The sequence below is a fragment of the Rhinopithecus bieti genome, unplaced genomic scaffold (assembly GCF_001698545.2).
Source record: "Rhinopithecus bieti isolate Rb0 unplaced genomic scaffold, ASM169854v2 scaffold_6022, whole genome shotgun sequence".
NCBI classification, from domain to species: Eukaryota; Metazoa; Chordata; class Mammalia; order Primates; family Cercopithecidae; genus Rhinopithecus; species Rhinopithecus bieti.
The window spans coordinates 2,161,066-2,171,295 of record NW_016805265.1 but is presented as its reverse complement, the minus strand read 5'-3'; positions in this window follow the sequence as shown (position 1 = coordinate 2,171,295).

Sequence of the window (10,230 nt, the reverse complement as noted above, 5' to 3'; positions counted from 1 at the left end):
ATTTTCCTCTCTAAATTAAAACACCTTCAACAATGTTGAAGATGTGTGCCCATGACACAGCCTCAGGAGGTTCTGATGACATGTGCCCAAGGTGGTTAGAACACAGTTTGGTTTTACACATTTCAGGGAGACATGAGACATCAGTCAAATATATGTAAGATGAACATTGGTTTGGTTTGGAAAGGCAGGGCAACTAGAAGCAAAGGTGGGAAGATGTGAAGTAGGGAGGGGAGGGGCTTCCAAGCCTTGGTAGATAAGTGACAAATGGCTGCATTCTTTTGAGTTTCTGAATAGCCTCTCCAAACGAAGCAATGAGATACGCATTTCTCTCCGTGAGCAGAGGGGTGACTTTGAATAGAATGGGAGGCAGATTGGCCTTAAGCAGTTCCCAGTTTGACTTTTCCCTTTAGTTTAGTAATTTGGGGGCCCTAAGATTTATTTTCCTTTCACAGTCTTCATCCCCATTTCCTGGCATACAATCTTACAATCCTTGAAATCCCCAAAGTGAGTGGGCCGGGCGCAGTGGCTCACACCTGTAATCCCAGCACTTTGGGAGCCCGAGGAGGGCGAATCACATGAGGTCAGGAGTTTGAGACCAGCCTGACCAACATGCTGAAACCCCGTCTCTACTAAAAATACAAAATCAGCTGGGCATGGTGGTGCTTGTCTGTAATCCCAGCTACTTGGGAGGCTGAGGCAGGAGAGGCTGAGGCAGGAGAATTGCTTGAACCCAGGAGGTGGAGGTTGCAGTGAGCCGAGATCGCGCCATTGCACTCCAGCCTGGGCAACAAGAGTGAAACTCCGTCTCAGAAAAATAAATAAATAAATAAATCCCCAAAGTGCTGTCTTTTTTTTTTTTTTTTTAAGATGGACTCTTAGTCTGTTGCCCAGGCTAGAGTGCAGGGGTGTGATTATAGCTCACTGCAGCCTCCAATTCCTGGGCTCAAGGGATCCTCCTGCCTTAGCCTCCCTGATAGCTGGGACTGCAAGTGGGAGCCACCATGCTCAGCTATGAAGTGCTGTCTTTCTGTATGCTAATGTTGACTGATAGTTTCAGGATGGAAGACCAAAGCATAATTAGAGAGGTGGGACTTTCAGCTCTACCCTCAACCTCCAGGAAGAAGAGAGGGGCTGAAGCTCAAGTTAATCATCAATGGCCAAGGGTTTAATCAGTCATGCCTGTGTAATGAAGCCTCCATAAAACCCCAAGAGGACAGGTTTCAGAGAGCTTCTGGATAGCTGAACACATGGAGGCTCCTGGAGAGGGCATGGAGGCTCCAAGCTCCTTCCCTCACACCTCAATGTACACATCTCTTCATCTGCATTATTTGTAATATACTATATAATAAACCAGTAAATGTGTTTCCCTGAGTTCTGTCAGCCACTCTAGCAAATTAATTGAACCCAAAGATGGGGTCATGGGAGCCCCAACTCGAAGCCAGTAAGTCAGAAATTGCAGAGGCCTGGACTTGCCACTAGTGTCTGAAGGGGGGCAATTTTGAAGACTGAGCCCCCAACCTGTGGGATCTGACACTATCTCCAGGTACATGATGTCAGAATCGAATTGGAGGACACTCCACTGGTATTCCCTGCAGAACTAATTGCTCACTTGGTGGTGGGGAGACCCCCCCATACACATTTGGTCACAAAAGTCTTCTTCCATGTTGATGTTTGTTATTCTCATGGTCGTGTGAGAGCAGAGGGAAAGCACAGCTCGAGTTTTTCCAAACAATCACCTTCTGTAGTTACTTTTTGTGTATATGTGTGCATGTGATAACAGCATTTAAATCTCCTATCTTTGCAAATATTTCATATTCAACATTATTAACTATAGTCCTCAAGCTATACTTTACATCTCTACACTTATTCATCCTAACTAACCGCATATTTTTAAAAAATAATAGCACAGGCCAGGTGCAGTGGCTCACTCCTGCAATCCCAGGACTTTTGGAGACCGAGGCAGGCAGATCACCTGAGGTCGAGAGTTTGTGACCAGCCGGGCCAACGTGGTGAAACCCCGTCTCTACTAAAAATACAAAAAAATTAGCCGGGTGTAGTGACGCACGCCTGTAATCCCAGCTACTCAGGAAGCTGAGGCGGGAGAATCGCTTGAACCCAGGAGGCGGAGGTTGCGGTGTGCTGAGATAGCGCCACTGCACTTCAGCCTAAGTGACAGAGTGAGATGCCATCTCAAAATACTACTACTACTACTACTACTACTACTACTACTACTACTACTACTACTACTACTAGCACTGTTGAACCTCAGCTAATGCTAACATAGTGAAGCTGATGCTTTGCCGTGAAGTTGAGGAAACAATAAACAGTGGTGGGTGTTCTAAGCCTGCTGGGCACTTCCTTCTGTCCCAGGATGTGAAGAAGTTCATTCTGTTAGTGGAAAAACCTTAGACGAATTGAATTTAAAGAGTTTAGTTAACCAAAGAGCAATTCACAAATTGGACAGCCCCTGAAACAAGAATAGGTTCAGAGAGACTCTGGTGCTGCCACGTGGCCGAAGATTTAGGAACAGAAAAAGCCAAGTGATGTATAGAAAATGGAAGGAAGAAAGGTGCAGAAATAGCTGGATTGGTTACAGCTGAGTGTTTGCCTTATTTAAACACAGTTTGAACAGTGGCTACCTTTGATTGGCTGGAACTGAATGCTTGGTAGAAGAGTAAGTTACAGCCTGTTTACACATCCAGTTAGGTTACAGATCACTATGTATGAAGAAACCTTTAGGCTGAACTTAAAATATCTAAGGAGGCATCTTTAAGCTAAACTTAATTTAACCATTCATTTAACCATTCATTAACCAACCATTCATTTGATTTTTAGCCACTGTTTAATTGGGTCTCTGTCTCATGCAAGACACTGTCCAAGGCCCTAGGGATACAGACAATTCAAGAAACAAGGCAATATACCATGGTAAACAAAGAAAGGTGTACCATGGTAAACGAAGACATGAAGCAACAGAAGAAATAGATGGCTAAAAACAATAGATGGGCTGGGTGCAGTGGCTCACGCATGTAATGCCAACACTTTGGGAGGCCGAGGCGGGCAGATCACATGAGGTCAGGAGTTCGAGACCAGCCTGGCCAACACAGTGAAACCCCATCTCTACTAAAAATACAAAAATTAGCCAGGCATGGTGGCACATGCATGTAGTTCCAGCTACACGGGAGGCTGATGTGAAAGGATGGCTTGAGCCCGGAAGGTGGAGGTTGCAGTGATCATGCCACTGCACTCCAGCCTGGGGGACAGAGCGAGACTCTGTCTCAACAAACAAACAAACAAACAAAACACACCCCCTCCCCCACTGCCCCCCCACAGGATAGCAAATTATACACATATTTGTAAAACAAACAAAAACTAATAACATAGTCCGCAGAAATAATGTTGTATAATATCTTTATTAATAATAGTTTTCAATGATTGAGCATTTACCATGTGTTGATCTTTGCTTATGTTATTTCTTGTTTCTTTTCTTTTTCTTTCTTTTTTTTTTTTTTTGAGGCGGAGTCTTGCTCTGCCACCCAGGCTGGAGTACAGTGGCATGATCTCGGCTCGTTGCACCCTCCATCTCCCGGGTTCCAGCAATTCTCCTGCCTCAGCCTCCTGAGTACCTTGGACTACAGGCGGGTGCCACCATGCCCGTTTGAGCAGCAGATGATCTGGGTTCTGTTTGAGCAGCAGATGATCTGGGTTTGGTGATTAGGATAAATCTATTCCTTAGAAACCCTTAAATTGAAAACATGGGGTTGGGCATGATGGCTCACACCTGTAATCCCAGCACTTTCGAAAGCTATGGTGGAAGGATCACTTGAGGCCAGGAGTTCCAGACCAGCCTGGGCAACATAGTGCAATCCCATTTCTGTTAAAAAAATGTAAATATTTATTTGGGCATGATGGTGTGCACCTGTAGTTCTGGCTACTCTGGAGGCTGAGGCAGGAGAATAACTTGAACCCAGGAGGCTGAGGCTGCAGTGAGCTATGATTGCACGACTACACTCCAGCCTGAGTGACAGAGCAAGACCCTGTCTAAAAAAAATAAAGAAAACATGGAGTGTTAACATTAGAAAAACATAGCAAGAAAGAGAATAGATTTGTGATTGTCCACAACTGGGGATTTATAAGTAAATGTGTAGTGACTGCTGATGGGTACAGGGTTTATTTTTCAGTGATGAAAATATTTTATAATCAAATATAAGTGTTCCACAACTTTGTGAATATACTAAAAACCACTGAATTGCATAATTGGAGTGGGTTAATTGTACATATGTGAATTATATCTTAATAAAGTTGCTAATTTAAAAACCAAGGGGATATTGTTTCCAACACAAAGAAATGATAAATTTTTCAGATGATGAATATGATAATTACCTAATTTGCTCACTATACATTCTATGTGTTATAACATCACTGTGTGCCCCATACATATTACAATCATTATGTGTCAATATAAATATTTATTTATTTATTTTTTGAGACAGAGTCTCACCATGTTACCCAGGCTGGAGTGCTACAGTTGGCTAATTGTTCTGTGTTTTTAGTAGAGACAAGGTTTTGCCATGTTGGCCAGGTTGGTCTTGAACTCTTGGCCTCAAGTGATCCACCTGCCCTGGCCTCCCAAAGTGCTGGGATTGCATGCCTGCAATCTATGTATGCCCAGACTAGTTGGGCAACATAGTGAAACACTATCTCTACAAAAAATTTAAAAATTAGCTGGGCATGGTGGCATGTGTCTATAGTCCCAGCCACTGCACCCAGCCAAAAAAAAAAAAATTTTTAATCACTGAATTTGAAGATAGGTCAATTGAGATTATCCAGTCTCTCTTTCCAGAACAAAAAGAAAAAAGGTGAAAATAAGGAACGGAATCTCAGAGATCTGTGGGAAATCTTCAAACATACCAACGATGCATAACAAGAAGGAGAGGAGAGAGAGAAAAATAGAGAAAGAAATTTGAATCCATAATGGCCAAAAATTTCCAAACTTTAGAAGAGAAACCAATCTACATATCCAGGAAGCTTAAAAACTAATAGTAAGGTAAATTCAAAAGGATCCAAAATGTAAACATATCATTATCAAACTGCTGGAAGTCAAAGACAAAAAGAAAATCTGGGCCGGGCGCGGTGGCTCACACCTGTAATCCCAGCACTTTGGGAGGCCAAGGCAGGCAGATCACCTGAGGTCAGGAGTTCGAGACCAGCCTGATCAACATGGAGAAACCCCCGTCTCTACTAAAAATACAAAATTAGCCAGGCATGGTGGTACATACCTATAATCCCAGCTACTCGGGAGGCTGAGGCAGGAGAATCGCTTGAACCCGGCAGACAGAGGTTGTGGTGATCCTGTCATTGCATTCCAGCCAGGGCAACAAGAGGGAAACTCTGTTTCAAAAAAAGAAAGAAAGAAAAAAAAAGAAAATCTGGAAAGCAGTAAGACAGAAGCAACTCATCAATACAAGAGATCCTCAATAAAATTAACAGCTAATTTATCAGAAATCATAGAGGCAGCCGGGCACAGTGCCTCATGCTGGTAATCCCAGCACTTTGGGAGGCGAAGGCAGGAGGATTGCCTGAGTCCAGGAGTTCAAGACCAGCCTGGGCAACATAGTGAGACCTTGTCTCTACAAAAAATAATTTTTAAAAATTAGCATGCACCTGTAGTCCCAGCTACTGAGGAGGCTGAGCTGGGAGGATTGCTTGAGCCCGGGAGGTCAAGGCTCCAGTGAACTGAGATTACACCACTGCACTCCAGCTTGGATGACACAGTGAGACCCTGTCTCAAAAGGAAAGCAAAACAAAAACAAAACAAAACAAAACAAAACACAGGCCAGCATGGTGGCTCATGCCTGTAATCCCAGCACTTTGGGAGGCTGAGACTTGCAGATCACCTGAGGTCAGGAGTTTGAGACCAGCCTGGCTAACATGGTGAAACCCCGTCTCTACTAAAAATACAAAGATTAGCCGGGCATGGTGGTGCATGCCTGCAATCCCAGCTACTTGGGAGGCTGAGGCAGGAGAATTGCTTGAACCTGGGAGGCAGGGGTTGCAGTGAGCCAAGATTGTGCCACTGCACTCCAGCCTAGGTGACAGAGGGAGACTCTGTCTCAAAAAAAAAAAAAGAAAAGGCCGGGCGGCGGTGGCTCAAGGCCTTGTAATCGCCAGCCACTTTGGGGAGGCCGAGACGGGGGATCCACGAGTCCAGGAGATCGAGGACCATCCTGGCTAACCCAACAGTGAAAAACCCCCCGTCTCTAGATAAAAATACAAAAAACTAGCCGGGCGAAGGGCGGCGGGCCTTAGTCCCAGGCTACTCGGGAGGCGAGGCAGGGTGAGAATGGCGTAAACCCGGGAAGCGGAGGCTTTGCAAGTCTGGAGCTGAAGGGATCCTGGGCCACTGCCCACTTCCAGCTTCCCGGCGACAGAGTGGAACTCGCTCAAAAATATAATATAAAAAAAAAAAAAAAGAAAGAAAGAAAGAAAGAAAAGAAATTATAGAGGTTCAAAAGCAGTGGGGCAAAACTGACGACCAAAATTTCTACATCCAGCAAAGCAATTCTTTAAAAATTAAGGGCAGGAGCCAGGCATGATGGCTCAGGCCTGTAAACCTAGCACTTTGGGAGGCTGAGATGGGCAGATTTCTTGAGCTCAGGAGTTTGAGACCAGCCTGGGCAACATGGGTGAAGCCCCATCTTATTTTATTTAAAAAAATAAATAAAAAGGGTTAGATGTGGTGGCTGACACCTGTAATCCCAGCACTTTGGAAGGCCAAGGCAGGAGGTTTGTTTAAGTCCAGGAGTTCAAGACTAGTCTGGTTAACATAGATGAGACCCTATCTCTATAAACAGCTTAAAAATTAGCTGGGCATGGTGGCATGCATCTGTAGTCCCAGCATCTTGGTAGGCTGAGGTGGGAAGATATTTGAACCCAAGAGGTTGGGGCTACAGTGAACCATGATCACGAGAACTAAACAGATATTTGTGCACCAATATTCATAGCAGCATTATTTACAATAGCCAAAAGGTGGAAGCAACCAGAGCGTCTATCAACAGACGAATGGACGAACAAAATGTGATATATTAATATACTGGAATATTATTCAGCTGTAAAAATGAATGAAATTCTGAGACATGCTACAACATGAATGAACCTTGAGAACATTATGCTAAGTGAAATAAGCCTGTCACAAAAAGACAAATACTGCCCACTTATATGGGGTACCTAGAGTAGTTAAATTCATAGAGATAGAAAGTAGAATGGGATTGCCAGGGCTCAGGGGAGAGAGAACTAGGAAGCTAATCTTTGATGGGTATGGGGTTTTTAATTAGAGAAGATGAAAAATTTCTAGGGATGGAAGGCAGTAATGGTAGCACAACAATGTGAATGTACCCAATGCCTGTACATTTGAAACTGGTTGAAATGAGTCATACAAATATACACTTAGAAGACACAAGACCTGCCCGGGCCTGGTGGCTCACGCCTGTTATCCCAGCACTTTGGGAGGCGGAGGCCAGCAGATCATGAAGTTCAAGATCAGCCTGGCCAATATGGTGAAACCCTGTCTCTACTAAAAACACACACACACACATGCACACACAAAGACACAAGACCACTGGGCATGATGACCTATGCCTGTAATTCCAGCACTTTAGGAGGTGGAGGCGGGTGGATCACTTGAAGGAGTTCGAGACCAGCCTGACCAACATGGAGAAACCCGGTCTCTACTAAAAATACATAACTAGCGGGCCATGGTGGTGCATGCCTATAATCCCATCTACTTGGGAGGCTGAGGCAGGAAAATCGCTTGAACTCGGGAGGCGGAAGTTGTGGTATGCCAAGATCAAACCATTGCGCTTCACCCTGGGCAATAAGAGCAAAACTCGGTCTCAAAAAAAAAAAAAAAAAAGGCCAGGCACGGTGGCTCACACCTGTAATCCCACCACTTTGGGAGGCCAAGGAGGGCAGATCATGAGGTCAGGAGTTCAAGACCAGCCTGGCCAACATAGTGAAACCCCATCTCTACTAAAAATACAAAAATTAGCCAGGCATAGTGGTGCATGCCTCTAGTCCCAGTTATTTTGGAGGTTGAGGCAGGACAATCGTTTGAAGCAGAGGTTGTGGTGAGCCAAGATCATGACACTGCACTCCAGCCTGGGAAACAGAGTGAGACTCCATCTCAAAAAATAATAGTATAATAAATAAATAAATATAATAAATAAATATAAATAAGTAGTTAATGCAATGGATATCTCAATTAAATGTATTAAATTATCACATATACCCCAAAAATATGTACATGTAATACGTATCAATAAAGAAGTAGATAGGCCAGGCACGGTGGCTCACGCTTGTAATCCCAGCACTTTGAGAAGCCAAGGCAGGTGAATCACTTGAGGCTAGTTCAATACCAGCCTAGCCAACATGGCGAAACCCCATCTCTACTAAAAATACAAAAAATTAACCAAGTATGGTGGCATGCACCTGTAGTCCCAGCTACTTAGGAGGCTAAGGCACAAGAATTGCTTGAACCTGGGAGGCAGAGGTTGCAGTGAGCCAAGATCATGTCACTGTACTCCAGCCTGAATGACAGAGTGAGACTCTGCTTAAAAAAAAAAAAAAGAAATTTTTAAAGGTTAAAATGGTAGATGTTCTGTTATGTATATTTTACCACAACAAGAAAAGATAAAATGTTAAATAAAAACAGCAACTGAAGATAATTTATCTCTAGTACATCCATCTTTCAGGCTGAAATGAAAGAACAGGTGACACTACCTCAAATCCACATGAAGTGAAGAGCGTTGGAAAAGGTAACTAAATAAAGGCAAATATAAAAAACGGTATACATGTATGTTTTGTTTGTGACTCTTTTCTCCTGTCTTACTTCAGACAACTGCATAAAGCACTAATATAAAACATGAAATATATATTGAGGGTCATATATTCTATAAACTTGCATTTGCTTGTCAATAATAGTACAAAGGAAGGTCGAGGGAATGATCCTTTATAGGAGCAAGTTTTGTACACTATTGAAACTAAATTGGCATGGTTCCAAACTATTGTTTTAAGTTAAGATGTTAATTGCAATCTCCAGGGAACCACTAAGAAAATAACTAAAAATATATAGTAAAAGAATGACAAGGCAATAACTATAGTATGCTAGAAAATATCTACTTAACAGAAAAGAAGGCAGTAATGGAGTATTAAATAAGACTTAAAATATATTTTAAAATAGCAAAATGGCAGATATATATCCTATGTTATCAGTAATTAAATGTAAATGGACTAAACACTTCAACCAATAGGCAGAGATTTTCAGAATGGAATTTTTTTTTTTTTTTTTTTTTTTTTTGAGACAGAGTCTTGCTGTGTCGCCCAGGCTGGAGTGCAGTGGCACGATCTCGGCTCACTGCAAGCTCCGCCTCCCGGGTTCATGCCATTCTCCTGCCTCAGCCTCCCGATTAGCTGGGACTACAGGTGCCCACCACGACGCCCGGCTAATTTTTTGTATTTTTTAGTAGAGACGGGGTTTCACTGTGTTAGCCAGGATGGTCTCGAACTCCTGAACTCGTGATCCGCCCGCCTCGGCCTCCCAGAATGCTGGGATTACAGGCATGAGCCACCGCGCCCGGCCAGAATGGATTTAAAAAATAAAACTACATGCTATTTACAAGAGACAAAATTCAGATTCAAAGACACAAATAGAGTTAAAAGACTAGAGATGGTCCAGGTGTGGTGGTTCATGCCTGTAATCCCAGCCCTTTGGGAGGCCAAGACAGGCAGATTGCTTGAGCCCAGGAGTTCAAGACCAGCCTGGGCAACATGATGAAACCCTGTCTCTACAAAAAATACAAACATTGGCCAGGCAAGATGGTGTGTGCCTGTAGTCTTAGCTACTCAAGAGGCTGAGGCAGGAGGATTCATTGAGCCCAGGAGTTGGAGGCTGCAGTGAGCTCTAATCACATCACTGCACTCCAGTCTGGGTGACAGAGGGAGATTCCATCTCTAAAAAAAAAAAGAATTGAAGACAATAGAATTGAACCTTTCAGCTTTGCCAAGTCTCATGATTTTTTCATTTGTCTCAGATCAGTTTTTTAAAACAAAACATGAAAACTTTATCGTCATCTATCCCACTCACTCCCAATAGCCAGAGATCATTTGGTGTTGGCCATTCCCTTATGTTTTTCTACTTTTACTATATATAATATATTTTTTTACTATATATAATAT